Genomic DNA, 22,568 nt, shown 5'->3' with positions numbered 1-22,568 from the left:
GTCATGATATCACACTCAGTGATGATTGTTTTTTTAAAACAATAACGTACCCTGTTAGCTGCATTGATTTGGGTAAACACTGTAGACACGGTAACCTTCAACCGTTCATTTAAACAATGAGAAATATCTGTCTTGTCTCACCAAGATGTCACTGCATTTTTACAATATTGCAAAACCTGGATTTCTTCAAACGTTGAAAATAATTACTGCAGGCCTTTTTTTGCAGACATACATTTTGATGTTTGACATGTAAATAATAAAAAGCCAAATTCCAATTTGTTTCATCAGCTGCTGCCCACTCATTTTCACACAGCCTTAACCTGCATAGAACAGAGCCATTGTTAATGTTATTACTAACCATTATCCCTGATTTGACAACATCAAGTGCCTGCTGTAAAGAAAAGAAGTAAACATTTTTAATGCAAAACTACCCTTTGTGCTTCCACCAAGTAGACGAATAAATACATAGAGAAATTCTCTCTCTCTCTCTATATATATATATATATATATATATATGGCGAGACGAGGTTGGGATATAAGGTAAATACTCTTCAGTTTTAAAGAACGACAACGCCACCCTGGGAATTTCACCCAGAGAATACTGGAAATAACACTAAATCACCAAAAAGGCACTTAGGTTCGCTATACTCAATCCAGAGACGAGGTTCAATGATCAACAAATTGACAATTTATTAATAATTATTTAAAACACCATATAAAAACACAATCATAAATATTCAAGTACAAATATGCTTAAAAAGGTATTCAGAGCTGAGGCTTACCAGTGGAGGGGCAGGGATGCCACACACACAAACTAAAAAAAGAAAACACACCCAAAACACAAGTGCAGCACACTATCACACACTCACACTAATAAACTAAACAAGGCAGGTGTGTACAGTCAAGGGATCCCACCACCAAGGCACCCTAGTCTCCTCCACGTCGGCACTCCGCATCTGAATAAAAGAAACAAAGAAAATTTTAATATATTACAACAAACTAATGTGTAGCACCGGGGGATAACCCAACTGCAAGACCACACTGGTGATCTACAGCTAGAAAAAGGGCCTCCCACCAGTGGTGTAACAAAAATCCAAACTACAAATCAAAAGCAATAAAACAACATACAATCTGGATAAAACTCTAAAATCTGGAGCAAACGGAATCGCCGTACTGCTCCAACTTGCCGTCACACAACGACAAGTTAACAGTCAATCAATATGCACGCCAGCTGACTCCGATAACCGGCATGCATATGGCCGTTGTCCACGCCGACGTCCACTGTAAAAGCTGACAGCAGCAGGGAAAGAAATCTCACAACGGGAACAGACGATAAAAGCACAGCAAGGCAAAACAGCAGCACTTCAGTTCGCGTAGCTTGGTGCAAAACTAAGGCCCACACTTCCAAGTAAGCCGTGTCATAGAATGTAAGCAGAATAGCTCAGGAGGCTTCTATAGCTACGACCAGCCGCGATGGAGACTTCAGAGGAGTAACCCACAAACGATCTCTACCACACCGAGGAAGTCAGGTGACCAAAAAGGAGATCACAGGCAAGCGATGCAGAGACACTCGAATGGCCACTATTTATACCAGCGCCCCCTAATGGGCCAGGCTGAAAGTGGGTTGGACCGAGGGATAACATTCATCCTGCCACATTCATATATATATATATATATATATATATATATATACATAGGGAGAGAGAGGTACAGTGGGGCAAAAAAGTATTTAGTCAGCCACCGATTGTGCAAGTTCCCCCACCTAAAATGATGACAGAGGTCAGTAATTTGCACCAGAGGTACACTTCAACTGTGAGAGACAGAATGTGAAAAAAAAAAATCCATGAATCCACATGGTAGGATTTGTAAAGAATTTATTCGTAAATCAGGGTGGAAAATAAGTATTTGGTCAATAACAAAAATACAACTCAATACTTTGTAACATAAAATTGTTGGCAATAACAGAGGTCAAACGTTTACTATAGGTCTTTACCAGGTTTGCACACACAGTAGCTGGTATTTTGGCCCATTCCTCCATGCAGATCTTCTCGAGAGCAGTGATGTTTTGGGGCTGTCGCCGAGCAACACGGATTTTCAACTCCCGCCACAGATTTTCTATGGGGTTGAGGTCTGGAGACTGGCTAGGCCACTCCAGGACTTTCAAATGCTTCTTCCTTTGTTGCCCGGGCGGTGTGTTTTGGATCATTGTCATTTTGGAAGACCCAGCCTCGTTTCATCTTCAAAGTTCTCACTGATGGAAGGAGGTTTTGGCTCAAAATCTCACGATACGTGGCCCCATTCATTCTGTCCTTAACACGGATCAGTCGTCCTGTCCCCTTGGCAGAAAAACAGCCCCATAGCATGATGTTTCCACCCCCATGCTTCACAGTAGGTATGGTGTTCTTGGGATGCAACTCAGTATTCTTCTTCCTCCAAACACGACGAGTTGAGTTTATACCAAAAAGTTCTACTTTGGTTTCATCTGACCACATGACATTCTCCCACTCCTCTGCTGTATCATCCATGTGCTCTCTGGCAAACTTCAGACGGGCCTGGACATGCACTGGCTTCAGCAGCGGAACACGTCTTGCACTGCGGGATTTGATTCCCTGCCATTGTAGTGTGTTACTGATGGTGACCTTTGTTACTTTGGTCCCAGCTCTCTGCAGGTCATTCACCAGGTCCCCCCGTGTGGTTCTGGGATCTTTGCTCACCGTTCTCATGATCATTTTGACCCCACGGGATGAGATCTTGCGTGGAGCCCCAGATCGAGGGAGATTATCAGTGGTGTTGTATGTCTTCCATTTTCTGATGATTGCTCCCACAGTTGATTTTTTCACACCCAGCTGCTTGCCTATTGTAGATTCACTCTTCCCAGTCTGGTGCAGGTCTACAATACTTTTCCTGGTGTCCTTCGAAAGCTCTCTGGTCTTGGCCATGGCGGAGTTTGGAGTCTGACTGTTTGAGGCTGTGGACAGGTGTCTTTTATACAGATGATGAGTTCAAACAGGTGCCATTCATACAGGTAACGAGTGGGGGACAGAAAAGCTTCTTACAGAAGACGTTACAGGTCTGTGAGAGCCAGAGATTTTCCTTGTTTGAGGTGACCAAATACTTATTTTCCACCCTAATTTACGAATAAATTCTTTACAAATCCTACCATGTGAATTCATGGATTTTTTTTTCACATTCTGTCTCTCACAGTTGAAGTGTACCTCTGGTGCAAATTACTGACCTCTGTCATCATTTTAAGCGGGGGAACTTGCACAATCGGTGGCTGACTAAATACTTTTTTGCCCCACTGTAGATTTTTTTGATGGAGTTTATTGTTAAATGTTTTCTTGCGCGAGTGGTCACTGAAAGAAATCACAAGGGCATTGGATGACATTAATGACATCTTTGTTTCATTTAGGTGTGCCAGTGAGCACCGACAGTGAGCCAGCAGGCACAATGCAGTGTTCTGGATTTTACACGCTGAAGTGGAATAAAGCCACCAGCGTAAGTGTCATTTATTGCACCTGTGTTTTTCCAGCTGGCCTGTCAGCCAGTAAAAATACCTCCCTGGATTTTGTTGGTTTCATTATGGCAAGTATGCCTGCTTTGTTCTGACAAAAGGTTCACACAATGACCAGATCCTCTTGACGAAGCTATTTATCCAAAAGGAGAATGTGATGTTACGCTGTGTTGCCTATGATAGAGCCAGGTGTGCAGTGGAATTTAGTTAATTTTTTCCCTCAAAAATGAAAATAGCAAAAGTTACTCCAATCCATAAAAACAGAGAGAGATATCAATTTACTAATTACTCACCAATATCTCTACTCCCACAGTTCTCAAAAATCTTAGAAAAATTATTTGTTACTAGACTTGACTAGACTTACTAGACTAGACTTGGCTTTAGAGTGAAAAGGTGCACTTCAATGGCAGTGATGGAACTTGTAGAAGGGATATCTAATGCTATAGATAATAAGGAATATACTGTTGGTGTTTCTATAGACTTAAAAAAGGCGTTTGATACAATACAACTAGAGAGATGTGGTATAAGAGGGATGGCATACAAGTGGATGAAAAGTTATCTGGATGACAGATATCAATATGTCGAAATCAATAATCTAAAATCTAATCAGTTGAAGGTAACTTGTGGTGTTCCTCAGGGCTCTGTGCTGGGCCCTAAATTTTTCATATTATATATAAATGACATATGTAGTGTTTCCAAACTCTTAAAATGTGTATTGTTTGCTGATGATACCACTCTGTATTGCTCAGGTGAAAAACTTAGAACACCTTCTGACTGCAGTGGAAAATGGGTTAAATATATTAAAAAATTGGTTTGCTCTAAATAAGTTGTTGTTGTTAAATATAAACAAAACAAAATGTATTAATTTTGGCAATAGACAAATGAAAAGTTAATTTAAAATCAAGGTTAGTTTAATTGAAATTGAAAGAGTGCACAAAAATACATTTCTTGGAGTGATAATTGATGATCAGCTGCTTCCAAATATGACTTATTGTCTAGAGATATGGGCTAATGCATATAAAACCAATACTCTTCCTGTTTTCAAATTACAAAAAAGAGCTGTAAGAATTATGAATCAAACTATATAGAACCAACTAACATTTTGTTTATTAATTTGAATACACTGAAATTTTATGATTTTGTTGAAAATGGCACAGATAATAACACAAAATAATTTGTTTTGCCACAGTACTCAGAAGCTGCCTGAAGTCAGAGAGAGTCAATATGACTTAAGGGGAACAGACTTAAAGATAAGGACAAACATAAAGCAGAGATGTGTTTCTGTTAGAGGAGTTAACTTGTGGAATAGTGGAGTGTAAAAGGTGGAGTTCATTTTCCTTCCATGTTTAAAACTAGAGTATTAGAAAAAATATATAAATCAAGAATGAAAAGAGCAAAAATAATAATACTGAAACTCTTGGTTGTTTTGCTTTGATTATTGTTATAAAATTTAATTTAATGTATTTACTTATCTAAGGTGGAAAGGTTTTTGTTTGTTTTGTTTCACTCATTTGCTTCGAGCCCTTTGTACATGAGCTGCACGCTAAATGATCTTTTGTTAAAAGTGTTGGTGCAATAAGCAAATGCTTCAGCCAATACCTTTTGATTAGCCTTGTCTCGTCCTTTCTTGCTTTGTGGTAGATCTTTGTTCTGTATTCATTGAGATATTTTAATGCTAATCAAAATAAAGACATTTAAAAAAAAAAAAAAAAACATAAACCTGCACAAAAACTTTTCATTGCCATCTTACTCTGTTAGGACTTTGTGAGCATTTCATGCCCATCATTGAAGTCTGTTTATGAAACCTTCACTAACAGTGAATATTGGGAAAACTGATCACTTTGTTGTGAGTGGCACATCAAAATTAACCACCAATATATGATCATCAGCTGCAGAAAGAAAAATAAAACACAAAAAAAGCCTGTTTTTTGTGCCAGGATATGCCAGGATGTCAGCAGTCCTCAGCCTATGTGGGTCATGTGTTGGTAGATGTTAGCTAATGCTAACAACTGAGACAAACTCCGCCTACTTTGGGACATCGTTTGTAACCACCCCAACTCGAGCTCCAGACTCAAACCCTGATCGAGACGAAAAGGACTTGCAATAAAAAAAGGAAATGATTTGTGACGTGTTATCAGTTAGAATGATTACCTTCATTGTCCTCTGACTTCCAGGACAAACTAACTAATAAACAAGAAAAACCCTTGTTTACTTTGTCAGTGAGGAAGGGTAAAGTGTTTTCTTGATTCAACATGTAATACAACATAGATGGGACTTGTGAAATTGAACTCAGGCCCCAAAAACCTGGGTTTAATCACAGTTAATTCATGATTTAAAAACAGGACCAAAGACGTTTTCAGACAGGGCCAGGAGGGCTTGGAGAACTTTTTTTCTCTAATAAATTATTCCAATTTGTTTTTATCTATCTTTGTCTAAAATTGAAATCTATTTGTTGATCTGAAACATTTAGGTGTGAGAAATATGCAACAAAAAACAAAAAAACAGTCAGTGTATACAGTGAAAGGACCTGACCTTCAGAGGGAAATTTTAGCACTTGACTAAATATCTTAAAAAGTTCTTGGTGCAGACAGCTGTGTTGTCTCCTAGACCCAGGCTTTGGATACTCTGCCCATTTCCAACATACAAGAGGAAAAGGAAGTACTAGCAGAGTGGCAGGGTCATGGTAGAAATGTCTAAAAGTACTTTACCTCCCCTCCAGAGCACAGCGCACTCAACAGCTGTGACACTGTCACTGAGAATAAAGCTTTGGCATTGGGCACACATCAGTTCATACATCCAAATGCATAACAGTTGGTCATTCTGGCACTGAACCTCAGAATTCTTTGAATGTCCTTATTGCTTTTCATAGTGGTGTATGCTTGAACATTTCCCTGCATTGTTCTGTGTGCTAACCTTCCACCTCCACCATGCAGGTGTAGCTGTGCTCCAGCACTCCAAGCACAGAGCTAAAAGCTGTGCTCCACTTCAGTTAAACCTGTCAGTCACTCGATTCCTTCAGTCCTTTCTCCATAAGGCAACAGCAGCAGAGGTACATTTAAAACCTCTTTGCTCAGAACTTTGACTCCCATGGGCACATAGCACATTTCCACTCTTTGCTTTTTTTTCTGTGTTGTTGATATACAGGGTGGGCCATTTATATGGATACACCGTAATAACATGGGAATGGTTGGTGATATTAAAGTCCTGTTTGTGGCACATTAGTATATGTGAGGGGCCAAACTCCTCAAGATGGGTGGTGACCATGGTGGCCACTTCCTATTGTTTTTTCAATAGGAAGAGGGCCATGTGACACATCAAACTTAGTGGTAATGTAACAAGAAAAACAATGGTGTGCTTGGTTTCAACGTAGCTTTATTCTTTCATGAGTTATTTACAAGTTTCTGACCACTTATAACATGTGTTCAATGTGCTGCCCATTGTGTTGGATTGTCAATACAACCCTCTTCTCCCACTCTTCACACACTTGCTGAATGAAGCTAGGACAGCCACTGATGTTTTTTTGCGTCCACATTTTGGCAAATCCAACACTGAACCAGTTTCATGAAACTTAGCAAGCAGTTTGCTAACTGTAGCATGGGAGATGGGTGGTCTCGTAGGGTGTCTTGCATTGAAATCTGCTGCAATGACCTTGTTACTGCGTTCCCCAGATATCAACACAATTTCGATCCGCTCCTCACGTGTTAACCTCTTCAACATGTCAATGGCTGTGAACAAAGAGAAACTTGTAAATAACTCATGAAAGAATAAAGTTACGTTGAAACCAAGCACACCATTGTTTTTCTTGTGACATTACCACTAAGTTTGATGTGTCACATGGCCCTCTTCCTATTGAAAAAACAAAAGTTGTATCCAAGATGGCCGAATTCTAAATGGCCACCATGGTCACCACCCTTCTTGAGGAGTTTGCCCCCTCACATATACTAATGTGCCACAAACAGGACTTTAATATCACCAACCATTCCCATGTTATGGGTATGGTCCCAGTGCACATGCGCCATTAGCGTGCTGCCTGCTGTAACCCTAATTTCCTTCGGGATTAATAAAGTATTCTGATTCTGATTCTGATTATTACGGTGTATCCATATAAATGGCCCACCCTGTAGAACTAAATGGTACCTCATTCATCAGTGCTGTGCCTGAAGACAGGAGTCTTTTCATTGGTTATTCAAACACCTGAGAGGAAAACTTATTTGATTTGATTTGTTTGAATGTTTCCAAACTCCTGGACTTTTTTTGTATTAAAATCTGCCAGTCAGTGAATCATCTCAGTATCTCAAACAATAAATAAAAAACTGCAAGAAAATTGAATGAATAAACCTCAGAATTTAAACTCCTATCACCACCCAGCTTAGAGTTGCTCCTTATGTTTATTTATTCAGGTTACAAAGTAAGTTTGGAGTGAAATTATGTGACTTTAGAGAGTAACTGATAATATTGTTGTGATATCTTCCAAGCTTCTCTTGAAGCCCAGTTGTGTATTATTCCCAAACTCTCCCACAGAAACAAATAATGTAAGTTTGAATATTTTCTATGCCAGGCTGCCCACAACATTCATGCAAGAACTTTTAAAGTTTAAGGTCTGAACTTGATTAAATTTATAACCATGGATCACCAATTCTTGTGGTTGGTACAATTAAAAACAAGATATAAAAAAAAAATGTCTTCAATATCGTATGCTATATTTCAATGTAAAGGTTTCAGGCCCTACTAATGTGCAAGGATCTTTTCATCTTTTCAGAACTGTATGATTTATTTTGTTAATGTTTTCCAAAGAAATACAGTAGTTTTGTTTTTACCACTTTTGTCCAGATTGAAAAATCTCCGCTTTTCGCTCAGTGTGTCACTTCATTGAAATTTCAGCTAAAGCAATAAAACCATTAAAGCCTAATATTATCTTGCCCCTCTTTGTGTTCTTACCAAACATGTCAGGACATGGAGATGGGACCTCTGGGGGTAATCTGCCTGGCACCTGGATTCTGGCAGCGGATCTTATAGATTCTGTACGTTAGGCCCAAAATAAATATTTTTCAGTGAGGCATGGGCATATTGGGAAGTAGTGAGGCTAGAGGCTGGAGCCACGCCTTAAGCTCTTTGTCACACTCTTTGAGCAGTGATTTCCACTTTATAGAGTGCATAGTTATGCTGCAGGCAGGATGCTTCCATCAACAAGTGCTGAAGCCACTGCGGTGTGTGTAACCTTTAGGTGTGATGTCTTCTCTTTCTTTAATGAAGAATCTGGAACAGGTTATATTTGTAATAACATCTTTTTTAATCAGCACCTGCATTTGTGACAGTGGATAACAAAGCAGAAAGGTTATCTCTCGTGGACAACGACCTTGGTACAGAAATCCTCCATTAATCTGAAAATTACCCACAATCCTTTGCTTACAGTAAGAAACCCTTTTATAAATTTTTTTCTGTACAATATGCTGAATCCAGATGTCTGTGAAGGTTCTCAGTCACCCAGGGCATTGTAGTCTAAGGAGCTTGGAAAGAAAAGTGTCTGGACTTCTTCTTCGAGAGATGTAAGAAGTCCAGACGCTTTTCTTTCCAAGCTCCTCGGACACTGAATACAGAGTTTGACATCTTACAAAACAGAGAGGATTGATTTGTACAAAATACAAAATCGCAATTTCTGCATTGCTTTCCTTTATCTTTCCTTCATAAGGTCAATGTGGAAAAAACGGCATCACATCAATATTAGCTAGCTATACTAGAGACCTACATCAGAGTTAGCTAGTTATACTTGGGACGCTATTTATTGGCAAGGAAGAAATCTCATGGAAACATTCAGAAGCATGTTACCTCAACATGAATCCTCCATTACTGTTCCCTGTCTTAGAACAAGAAGGTCTATTTGAATGTTTCCAGGCTCGTTTAATGCTTCAGTGGTAATCAGCTCCTCTCGGTTCCCTTTGTAATGCCTGCCAAACACCAGTGTTGCATCTTTAAATGCCAGATAAGTCAGAGAACAGTCAAAACAGATGGTTGGAGCGCTCAATGGAAAAAACAGATTTTCTGTTCTAGTGTTGAACATTTACAGTTGAGCTGAAGCAGAGGGCAGATTGTGGAGTACCATCAGGAAAGAAATGCAAGTAATCTTTTATGATTTCCTCAATGAGAGGGTAATTACCATCCACAATACGTTAACACAAGGCAATTAGAGACAGAAATGCATGTTGGTTTATGTATCACAAGCTAAACCTACAGTTGTGCATCTTTTCCACATTGTCACTGACACTAGTGATTAAAGTATTTTTTCAAACCTATTTTTTTCAATCAAACTCCCAAACTCTAACTAACACCCACTCTCATGGAGTGTCTCCTGTTCTCTTTCCATCTGTCCTTCTATTTTCTTATTCATCCTGGATCACAGGAGCAGCAGCCTAAACAGAGAAGCCCTGACCCCCTCTCCCGAGACACCTCCTCCGACACATGTGGGGTAGCCACCCTTTGGAGAAAGCTCATTTCTTGTGTCCGTGAGCTCAGACTTTCAGTCATTATCCAAAACTCGTAACCACTGGTAAATTAACAGCTTTGCTTTTGCTCAGCTCTCTCTTTGCCACAGCTCTCTCTTCATCACAACAGATGCATCTGTATCACTGCTGATGCTGCACCAATCTGTCCATCTATCTCCTGAGCCTGAGATACTTCAGCTTGTCCCTGACCAAGAGTTTCCACCCTTCCTGCTTCCACTTGATGCTAGTGTGTAACACTACACAGGGTGACTACTTTGAAAAGAATAGTGGGTAAATTTAAATTAGATATAGTTTTAAAATATTATAGACACAGTCGTGGTATAAGCTTCAGTGTGGTCCTTTCTTCTTCTTTGCTGTGTCGCTCAGCTGGTTTGCATTTCAGTCATGGACCCCTGATAAGTTTTTCTTTTATGGACACGTCTTTGTCTTTGGTCACATTTTCCTGTATTTGTTCCACTAAAGACAAAACTTGCCTTATAGCAACATGTGAACTCTGTAGTCTTCAGACACTGACAGCTAGTGCTGGTCTAATCCATGTTAAGATTATGCTCTAAAAAGCTGCTTAAAACTTATTATTCTTGCAATTTTAACCATGGACTGGAACAGCATTACAAGTCTGTTTGGCAGTCAAGAACTATCACAGTACCTTTGGGCAAACAGTCAGGCACCATAGAGAGATGAGTCGTATTGATGTTTGCAGTTCTCCGAGGTGAATATTGGTCTTTTGGGGAAATCTCAGCAATGTTGTGTGGATTGCATATAAATAAATCATCTTCATTTTAACCTTAGGGCTTCTGGAACACCTTTCAGCTTGTGTTCATCAGTGACCTATTCACACCCATAATGCCTTGTCATTGGGAGTAATTTCCACTTAGTCACATGGTGACTTTCAACATTATGCACTCCACACTGTATATAAATGCCACTTGTTTTGCACATATTCAACTCTGTATATTTTATATATTTTATTATTATTATTATTATTATTATTATTATTATTATTATTATTATTATTATTATTATTATTATTATTTTATTTTATTTTATTTTATTTTTTATTTTTTATTTTTTTTATTTTTATTTTTATTTTTTTTTACTATTTAATTTGTAAAAATGTGTATACACACACACACACACACACACACACGTAGGAAAATATTTAGTATACACATCCAGAAATGCATACACTATTATATATTGTACATATATTTATTAGTTTCAGGTTGGCCATTCTTGTATTTTGCTCGTTTGTGTTGTTGTGTTTGCACATCTCTGTTGCTTGTGGGGCTCGCACACAAGAATTTCACTCGCATGTGCTGTGCCAGCGTGCCTGCACATGTGATGTGACAATAAAAGTGATTTGATTTGATTTGATTTGATTTTGATTTGGTGGGGCTTTTAAGTGCTTAATTTTGGGACATCCCACTCTTAAGCCACAGCAACCCTTGTACAGCTAGCAAGAGAATCCAAAAGAAACCTTCTGATTTTACTGGCACAAATTTTAAGTCATGGAATCAGTTTTTAGTTATTTAATACTTGTGTTTATGTTCCAATGTCTTTAGGTTATACAGGCTCAGAACATCTAGTTTATTCTCCTTGCTTGTGGAAGAATGGAGGAGCAGCTGGCTGATTGTGTCTTCAGATCATGTTAGTTTAGAGCACTCATTTTACACCCTGCAGCAATTCCACCTTTGGCCCACAGTTTCACCACAGCCAGAGGGCATCAGTCTCCATTAAACCAATGAAAGCTTCGTCTCTCTATTCACATTGCATCATGTGTGAAGGAAGAAAGCTTTACTTTGCTGACTGTTTTTTTTTTAATCATCCTCAAATAAATTTTAAATAAATTGAGAAATAAAGTTGATATTGTTTTCCGCATATGTAAAATTGTATTATATTATTTTTTTTTTTTACTTTAAAATATTTTACTTGCATTTTTAATCACTCTTATATTTAAATGTTCATTTTCTATTTTATCTAGGGATTGAGAGTAACGAAGTTTCTATTCTCTGTATGTCCTGTACATGTGGCAGAATTGACAATAAAGTTGACTTTGACTTTGACTTTGACTTATGACTCAGGCCACGAGCTTGTTGAGTGGATGGATTCTCATTAGCCAACAATGCACCTTTGTTTACACTAAGTATTAATTCACACTGTTCCACAGCCTAATGCTGAATGCTTATTTTCTTCTCCATATTAAAAAAAATGCTGAGCAAAGAAAGAAAATGCTGAGTAATAAAGGTAGTGGCTGCTCCTGTTCTGCAGATTACTGTGAAATTATAGACAGATTTCTTTTTTAAAAACTGATGGTACGGACATATTCACAGGGCAAAAACTGTGTGAGCCAGCTGGAGAAGCTTCGTAAAAGTTGTTAAAAAACTTTTCAGAAGTTATCGGCCAACATCTCAACAGTGAGATGAATGTTAGGCTGATCTGCTGAAGTCAGCAGAAGTGGTGGCTAAATGAATGGTGTTCCACGTGTCTCTGTAAGCTAACTAACCTCTATGTTCAGTGATAGCAACAAGAGTAATTACATATTGCACTCATGTTACTTTTGATGATGCTAATTATAGCAATTGACGCATAAAATGCTATTTTCTGCTGTATCTGTCATATCAATGAGCAATGTTACTGTTATGAGCAAACATACGTACTTTGATAACTTTTTGGGCAGAATTTAGTTGTAATGTATGAAACTTTAAGCTTTAACATTCATATTTCGGTTTGTCTAATGATTGTGTTACATGTATGTTTATCACAACTATGTCGGTTAGGCTGAAGAAGTCCTAACAACAGTTACAATTTAATCCGTTAACTACCGAGTACCACACATTCTCATGATGTTATATTATTGCCAATTGCAGTTATTTTTTAATTGTTAAATTCATGATTCACTTGAATGCTCTAAAACAGAATGTACAGTAGAACTCTTTGAAAATGAAATGACAGATTAGAGACTATAAACCTGTTTCTAAATACTGGTCAGGTCTTGTATTGAGCTATGAGCTCATGATGAAATTCCACTGATTCCATTGGATGCGATCCTCCCAGTGTGACCTCCAGGATCCAGATCTGCACAACCAGTCAGACAGTGAATGATTTATCTGATTTTTGGTAGGATTCCACCAGTCATCCCAAATGGCAACAGTGGACAGACGAAAAGACTGAACTCCAGACTGTTAATGCACCCAGTGTGAAGCTGCTCCAGACTGTAAAATCTCGAGACTTTGATTCTTATATATTTTTGCGCTGCAGGGCCTGAGTTTCTGACTGACAGATCATTACAGATCATTCCCTCATCTGATCTGTTCTGACTTGACTGACCATCGACTCTGCATAACTCTGAGGAACAAACTGAAAGATGAGGTTGCAACCTAACCAGATACTTTTTAAAGGGACAATTCAAATAATTACCATTTGCATTCATATCCAGCCCCTCCTCCCACCTAGAGTGAGGTGCTCCTACCCATTGCATTGGTAACCAATCACAAAGCTGTAATGAATGTGGAGTTTGCGTTTGTTTCTGACTGACTTACATTCAATTCTCATTTCTGGGCGAGCTTTCTGTTTTTTATTTCCATACTAAAATAACTTTACAGATCATGACATTATGGGGAGTCACTTTACGTATAGTCCTTAAATGTCTTAATGAAACTGCCTCTTCTGTTTGTCCTCTTATTTGACAATATTAGGAGTGTGGTAGCAGCATTTGTGTCAGTAAGCTAACTTCAGCTATTGATAACTTTGTGTCAAAACCATTATTAGGCCACATTCAATGATAATGGTCATAATGGTCACGGACATAATGGTCAGTGTAACTGTTCTGTTTTATTTAGGACTGTATCTGTAGTCATGGGAAAAAGACAGCCTTACACATGACAACTATAAAACAAATGACATTCCCACCAATCCTACAGGCGCTACCTGAACATGTGACTCAGTAAATGTTAGCGTGCTAGCCCGTGACACTATGATGCTCATACTTGCCTTTTTCTACCCTTGGCTTGTGAATGATGCTGCCTGTGTCCTAGAACCTTTTCCCACCCTTTGTCTTTGTTCTCCTGTAGAGCTGTTCTCCTTTTCTCTCATAATCTTCAGTTGCTCTGTCTGTCTTTTTTTACTTCCTCTTTCTTCCGACCAGTGTCTGCTATCTCTTGCCCCGATCTCTCCTTTTCTATCTCTCCCCCCTGACTTCAGAGGAGTTTATTTCCTCCCCAAGAGATTCGCCACCCACCCACAGTTCTCTCTGATTGAACTCGGGAGCCTCTAAACTTCTGTGTTATGATTCAGTTTTTTCTGACCTGAGCAAGGGGCGTGCCCCCCACCATTACATCATTATATCGGGGGAACAAGACGATGAAATCATAGTGGAAGAGAGACTGGATGGTGAATGTAATCATCCTAATGCCCCCCAGCATTGAGAAGAAAGTATCAAACAGGATCAGGGTAATGGAGTGGAAGGCTGATTGAGATTTCAGTAAATTAATTAGGCCCCAGGAGAGGGCTGGGTTAAGGAGGTGTGCTGGATTGCAGAGTTTCATGAGAGACAGATGGATGGGTGGGAAGCAGAGGTTGAGGACTGGGTCGGTGTATGAACGGGAAAGAATGAAAGAAGAAAAAGACCAGCAGAGGAGGGTCTATGTATAGATGAGTGTGGCAGACTCTAATAGTGTGCAGGCTGAGGGTGGATGTGGCTGCAAATTAGAGACGACGATGAGAGGATGAATGAAGGGTGCATGCATGCAAAACACAAAACATGGGATTGCAAGGGCAAGCTGACATGACTAGTTGTATTTAACAAAGGTTACATAGCTAGCATAGATAGCTATGTAAAAGAGAAAGAAAAGACATACACTGTATAATTGAATTTCTGCTTTTACACACACACACACACACACACACACACACACACACATACAGATAGAGATGGACAAGGGAGCATTAAGTTCAAACCCCAGAGCTTCTGGTCTCTGTGTAAATGTCAAGATCTCACTCACCATAATGACCCTTGAATCACCGAGAATTCAGCCCAGAGCATGAGGTACATCATGCTGACTCCATTATCCATGAGACGGTTAGCTCATGGCACTGGCACTACAAAGACTCGAGGCCCAAAGGTGCTGCAGTCACAAGATTAAAATCTCATCATAAAGGTGTCCTTGAGAAGAGGCGGGATGATTCATCCCCAAGCTGATTGTTGCACAAACCCATCACCAGTATTGGAGAAGTGTTAGAGTTAGTTTTTATAATGACATGACTGGGGAACATATAAAAGTAATGGAGACTTATGCATGAATGTAGGATACTCTGGCTCCAGTTTGTCCAGCTGTTCACTCGGGACAGTGCCTGGGATTTCACTATGAAATACATTTTCAAACTAAAAGACCAGATGGAGACTGGTCTCCACTGAACACTGAAAACGCCTGGTGTTGAAGGAGGGAACAAAATTGTCATGCACCAGAGCCTCCACGATCAGCTGCTCTCTTATTCACACTGGGTTGCCACAACAGATAACTCCACATATTTGCTTTGTTAGATTTTTTTATGCCGTCCTTGAAAAGGAACTCGAGGATTTGTGTTTTCTCCTAGTCTCAAACCAGGGACCTTCCACATGTTAGGGAAATGTCCAAACCACTCATCCAACTGTATGACGCTGCATGTTTGTTCTACACTTTTTCAGAGGCAACATTGGTCGTGCTTCCTTAGAGAGGGGTAAGGGATTATTGTAACCAGATGTGAATCTGAAAAATCACCATGAGCTGAATGTCTGAGGGTGTAGTGAGCCACCTCGCTTTTAAAGTGTTGCATGGAAAGTCATCCTTGAGTTGCGTGAAATTTCAAATGGAGGAAGTCAGATTGATACATGGCTGAAGCAGCTGCCTTGACACTAAACAATGAAACACACACACACACACACACCTATACTTCATTATTAATAAACAGTGTTTGCCACAAGATCCAAAATGTCAAGAAAAACATTTTTACTTGCAAACTTATTGATGTAAAACTTACTTTCACTGACCACAAAATCTTTGACATGCATCCTTCTATCAAGGCACTTCAAACAACAGCTCAGATCTAACCTACACATCAGGGGCTTGATCCACTAAATCAGCTTAGAGCCACTGCTCACTTCTTAGAAAAATAACACTGATATGTTGTTTTGTGATAGTTCTCGTGCAAAGACACTAAACAAAAGCAGGGCTTTGTCAATGTCAAATTATGACTTGCACTCTAAGACGCTGTATAAAATGGATCATATTAGCACTGGGAGGACCAAAGAGAACTGATAGAAGTGATAGAAAACTAAGCGAATTTTAAAAAAAAACAAGACTTATTTAAAACAAAAGTCCAAAGGTTTCCTCGTAATAATCTGAGAGAATGAGCAGCAAACTCAAAACCATTTCTCAGGAAGGGGAATGAAGCTGGACTTTTGGGGTGGTCTAAAACATGCCAGCATTTCACAGTGGGTGATAAAATCCACCCTGACTGAAGTCAAACACGAGTCAAAGCTTTAGGAGAACTACTTGAACACGAAGTTGCTCTCTTGAACTTGTCTCCACAGTCATCTGACCTCAGCTTCTTTCAGGGGGATACAGTTTGTAGGCTGAGATGAGTGAGGTACTCTAAATATCACAAGAAGCTCACTGTAACATTTTTAGCTCTGAAAAATGGTGGTACCCTCTGTGTGCCCTTTAGTGACGGCTGTAAGACTGGCACTGATGCTACATGTTTGGGCAAAAGCTGAGAACTTGAGGTACCCGACCCTTTTTTCAAAAGGCAAAAACAAGAGTTTAAAAAACAACAAAAAACACGTTTTTATTAGAATTCTCAATGAAGACTTCTATTTATAATAATCATAGATTTTTAATGTTATTAGAAGCTAAATTCCTCATGAATTTATTAATTTACAATCCACTCTAATAACACCTTGTTTGCTTACTTTTAAAGAGCTTTGGCTAAGAAATAAAAACAGTTCTTCCAAGCTCAGTGCAAACTTTGCAGTCACTTTAATACAATGGCACTTTCCCAAAGAGAGCCATACAGAAAGCTACTATAGGGTTATCACAGCTTTCAGACAGTGAAGGCCATCCAACTTCTTCATAAAAGACTCCATGTTTATTATTATTCAGAAAACTGTCTTCAGGTTTATTAGTGGACCAAAAAAATGTGGATTCACCACCAAAAACAGAGAAAAAGTTGCTTCAACTATCTCTTTTCAGTAAAAACTAGGAAAGTTTTTGTTGTAATCTCTCTATCTAATCTGTCATAAGCGAAGTTTGACAAAAAGGCTTTTGAACGTATCCTTGTATGTTAGAAAAGTGAAAATGGTTGCAGCCATCCGCTTCCGCTCTAAAGAACAACATCCACATAGAGAAGAAAACACTACTGGTCAAAGCAAACCCTCCAGTATTCAGCCAAAAGCATGATGTTAAATCTACCGCATATTAGCATTGCATGAGCATATTTGCATATGACAGGGTTGATGTGGCAAATTCGCAACCAGACAGAATGTAGGGAATGATATTACAGTTGCATATGCTCACAGCAACGGCTGTGCATGTCCTTCTGAATATTCTTTCCAGGCTGCAGCCTAAAAAAATGTACATTGTCATCTTTAGATATGCTTCACAGGGTTTTTTTTTATACAGGCACGGGAGCACATTCTTCTGGGGGCCCTACAAACTGAACTTAGTGATTCTATCATATTTGACTCTTACTTGGAGGTGTGCCATAAAGGATAAAACCCAATCTGACACTTTTTACAACTCTTGCCATGTCATCTTTCACTTGTACTTTGGATATTTGTGCAATCCCTCTAAACTATTCCTGTCCTTGAGCTTTCAGTGTTTGACTCTGATCACATGCATCCAATAGTTGGAGATTGTTAAAGACGAACCGCTGTGGCCAAGGATATATCAAGAATAGCAATGTAAAAATGGCTAAAAAAGGGGGAAAAAACAAGGATTGCCAGATGAATACTGCACAATGTTCATTTTTAACACTACTTTCACTCACTGGGTCCACGTCCTCATTTTAGGTTTGACAGCGTTTTAGTACACTGTTCCAAAAAATAGTAATGTCAAATGATTTTACTGTGTATTTTACAGATGTGTACTGTTTCTCTAGAATATCATTACATTTACATAAGTAGACTGTGATCTGACACGTCAAATGTAAAATAACATAACATCACTGTAAATGTAATAAAACACAATTTACTTGTTTGTTAAATATATTTTGTTGTACATATGCATATTTAGATCGTAAAAATACATCCAGAAATGTCTCCCATCATGCCTTGGGACATGTGCTGCTGTTTAGATGTTCTTGTTCTATTGTTTATGGTTACGTTACTTTAAACTGTTATCTTGAATGTTGTGTTTACGCCGTGGTGCAGCGTCACTGACAGTTGTTGTTTTGTAGAGAGAGTGCTGGGTACCACTTTACAATAAGGCTCCCCTTATAGATGCTAATAAATAGTTTATAGCTATATTATTAATTAATCTGTAAATGCTTTATAAACCATTATTAATGGTTTATTATGCATTAGTTAAGGGTGAGAAAGAGGAAAAAAACTGACCGGTTTCTTGCCAAATAGTGAGCCAAATGTGTTCACCTATATATTTCATCTAGAGTTGCTATATTAAACATTTCAGACTAAGTTACTATCCTGTAAGCACAATCAGCATTTGTAAACATATTTTTTATCATAGAAAATTGTACTTCAGAAATGCATTATAAATATCCACAACTATCAATTGGAGCTTTGTTGTAAAGTGTAAAGCATAAAACCATTTATTAATGAATAATAAATATTTATAAATGCCAAATGGGAGCCTTATTGTAAAGTGTAAAGCATGACACCATTTATTTATGACTACTAAACATTTATAAATGACAAAAGATAGCTTTGTCGTAAAGTTTAAAACATGTCAACATTTATTAAGGACTAATAAACATTTATAATTGCCAAATGGGAGCCTTATTGTAAAGTGTAAAGCATAACACCATTTATTAATCACTAATAAACATTTATAAATGACAAAAGATAGCTTTGTCGTAAAGTTTAAAACATGTCAACATTTATTAATCACTAATAAACATTTATAAATGCCAAATGGGAGCCTTATTGTAAAGTGTAAAGCATAACACCATTTATTAATCACTAATAAACATTTATAAATGACAAAAGATAGCTTTGTCGTAAAGTTTAAAACATGTCAACATTTATTAATCACTAATAAACATTTTTAATTGCCAAAAGTGAGTCTTAAATGTATAATGTCACCATTTATAACACTTAGACCTAAATTACAATCAGTGCTTGAAATAACATTTAACTACTGTCAAAAATGGCAATGTATTGTAAGAGTAACACATGTAACATTAAATGTGTTTTTTAAAACACCAAACAGTCACCCACTCCAAAAAAAGTTCATGCCAGACTGGTTCAAACTGGAAATATTTTTTGTATGTCCTTAAATAAGCGTCCCAGTGGTCCATCAGGGTGTCGCGAACCAAGCCAAGATGACCACTCAAGAACCATCAGGTGTTCCTCCAGCAACTTCTCAGTGCGATTTCCTTAATCTACGGACATGTCCTTTGATGGTCATCCAAGCCCTTTCGATATGCTGTGTATGACTGCCAGATTGAGGATCTACAAAATGGAGCACTGTAACAAAAAATAATTTCCCCCAGGGATCAATAAAGTATTCTGATTCTGATTCTGATTCAAACCACCTGCTGTGATTTACAGTGTAATGTCTGTACCCTATGTTTGTCAAAACATTCTTGTAGGCTCTCCACTCATCACTGATAATGGCACTACCCAACTTAGCATGCTGTCTGATCAGAGGAACAAGGTGGCGCCTTGATCGTTTTTCAACAAGTTTTAACACGAGCCTTCGCCTTTTGTCTTTAATTCCCATCATTCCAAATACCCATTTCTTCCTTTTCCATGCATTTCCAAAGCGTCCACGTGCATACTGAAAACAAGAAGAATAAAATTAAACAGAATATCTACAAAGAAACATTCAAAAAGATGGTTGCTTCTACTAATTTTTTTTACTTATGGTAAAGGTTTCCATGTTTAGAGGACACATTCAGATCTGCATTGATTCTAACAAACCTGTCTGAGAGTTTACCAACCTTTCGCTGATGACGGAGACATCTTTCATCTATAACCACAAATTCTCTGTCACCACCAAGACGGTGTCCATTGTTTATTCTGTGTCTTTTAATTGCACGTATACAAACATGTCGAATGTGTCTTGCCATGCTACTTAGTGTTCTGGAGCTGCCAGCCACTTCATCATCGATCATATCTATTTGTCTGAGCCTGAGCCCTTGTGAAAATCTGTGATAGAAATTGAGGCAATTATTACTTACTGAGGCCCTAATTTTATTTCACAAGTCTCGTATTGGTGTTCAATTATGAAAGGTGCATTGCTATTAATGTCTACATCTACATATACCTGTAAATGAACTTCATCCAACTGAAAAGAGATGTTTTTGATTTCTCAAAGAGGGAGCTAGTTCTAATTGTTCTGGAAACTTTCCTATGACTTGCTCTTTTGCAGCACCTGAGAACATACAAATGAGTTAAGTAAAGAAATGGACCTTTAAACAAGAGCATTAATTGAAAAGATAATCACAAAATTAAGTATGAAGAAAATAATAATGAAAAGATGTTAATGCTCCCTCTTGCATTGATAACCGAAATATTTTGTTATATTTACTACATGCACTACATTATCATGCATTATACATACCACATATATTGGTCTTTCTTCACCACGGAAATCATTTTCATCTTATGGTGACAAACAGGACATCTAAGCTTCTTTTTTAGCAGGTGTTTCTTCTGCAGCCATTTAATGAGCCTTAGTGCCTTATATTTAGTTTGTTTTCCTTCTATTCTGGCGCGCAATCTCATTCCCAGAGACATTCTGGTGGGAAAAAATGAGTAATTTATTTTATTATCACCTCGAAACACCGTAAAATACTCTATGGGAGTCTAGTGCAAATCGGTTCAGAGTTAAAGAACTTCACATGCTATATAAAACAAGCCCTATAATCAAAAATAGTCCCACGCAAAAAAGAGGATTGTCTCACCTGTTATAATGTATCTCCGACTTTGTTATGTAGATCTAACCCGCTGGATTCATGCTAAAGAAATATGTTCTGCCGCCAAAGGGAGGGAAAACAAATTTAATTTAAACGCAGAGGAGCTTATACAACCATCCAATCACAGTTAACTTTATTAAGGAAAGCCCCTCCTCTCAGAGCGCGACAGGCAGTGGAGCGCTCTGGAAGGTCAAGCCAAAGGGGCACGAACAGACACACTGAAGGCGCTCGTTCAAGTTGCTGCACCATGGATGGAGCAGAAGATAAAAATTTGTGTGCGTCTGCGACTTACACAGTTAGCACACGTTCGAAGAGATACAAAAAGCAGAGACTGGATGATCTAGATTGCACTAAGCCAACGACGTCAGCAGTTAGACATGAAGGTGAGTATAATGCTAGCTAGCTAGCTAGCTACCGAGCCATTTGGCTGCTAGCTACAGTGGCTAACTAACATCACATAACATGTGAATAGCTCTATTACTATTGGTTATTCCAAACGATTGATATCACTTAGTTGTATATTTTTAGTTTTGTTTATGTGCATCATTAAATTTATATTAAACACCCTGGTAAGGCAGTACACATAAGAATTATTTGCCTTGTTTTAGAAATGTCTGAACCACCACATGTGTATATAACATAATTTTTACAAAGTGGCTTTTTATAAATTCAAGTTGTAACCGTTTTTAATCAATATTTTATTTGAGTTTCCCAAGTTTAGATTATAAATTATTTTAGTATTGTAATTTAATAATTGTTTTTTCTTTAGATTCTTCTTCTAATCCTGCCCCTACTGCAACTGCCCTTCTTAACAAGGAGCGAGAGAAACTGACTTTTCTTAAGGAGGAACTGGAGCGCGACACCCTGATGGACCACTGGGACGCTTATTTAAGGACATACAAAAAATATTTCCAGTTTGAACCAGTCTGGCATGAACTTTTTTTGGAGTGGGTGACTGTTTGGTGTTTTAAAAAACACATTTAATGTTACATGTGTTACTCTTACAATACATTGCCATTTTTGACAGTAGTTAAATGTTATTTCAAGCACTGATTGTAATTTAGGTCTAAGTGTTATAAATGGTGACATTATACATTTAAGACTCACTTTTGGCAATTAAAAATGTTTATTAGTGATTAATAAATGTTGACATGTTTTAAACTTTACGACAAAGCTATCTTTTGTCATTTATAAATGTTTATTAGTGATTAATAAATGGTGTTATGCTTTACACTTTACAATAAGGCTCCCATTTGGCATTTATAAATGTTTATTAGTCCTTAATAAATGTTGACATGTTTTAAACTTTACAACAAAACTCTCTTTTGTCATTTATAATGTTTAGTAGTCATTAATAAATGGTGTTATGCTTTACACTTTACAATAAGGCTCCCATTTGGCATTTATAAATGTTTATTAGT

General features: G+C 38.0%; 1 long non-coding RNA gene across 2 annotated transcripts; it reads right to left on the bottom strand.

Annotated features, from left to right (window-relative positions):
• Positions 1-19,722: 19,722 nt before the first annotated feature.
• LOC113029031 (uncharacterized) lies at positions 19,723-21,200 on the bottom strand. 2 transcript variants are annotated; one of them, XR_003273333.1, is made up of 4 exons: positions 21,136-21,200; positions 20,793-20,969; positions 20,170-20,603; positions 19,723-20,006 (listed from the first exon to the last, which is right to left on the bottom strand). It is a non-coding gene; the product is annotated as an uncharacterized LOC113029031 (long non-coding RNA). The 2 variants fall into 2 exon arrangements; XR_003273332.1 differs by lacking the exon at positions 21,136-21,200 and having other exon boundaries at positions 20,793-21,134.
• Positions 21,201-22,568: the final 1,368 nt, after the last annotated feature.

This window comes from Astatotilapia calliptera, chromosome 2 (genome assembly GCF_900246225.1).
Source record: "Astatotilapia calliptera chromosome 2, fAstCal1.2, whole genome shotgun sequence".
Taxonomy (NCBI): Eukaryota; Metazoa; Chordata; class Actinopteri; order Cichliformes; family Cichlidae; genus Astatotilapia; species Astatotilapia calliptera.
This window is presented reverse-complemented; position numbering and strand designations above follow the sequence as displayed.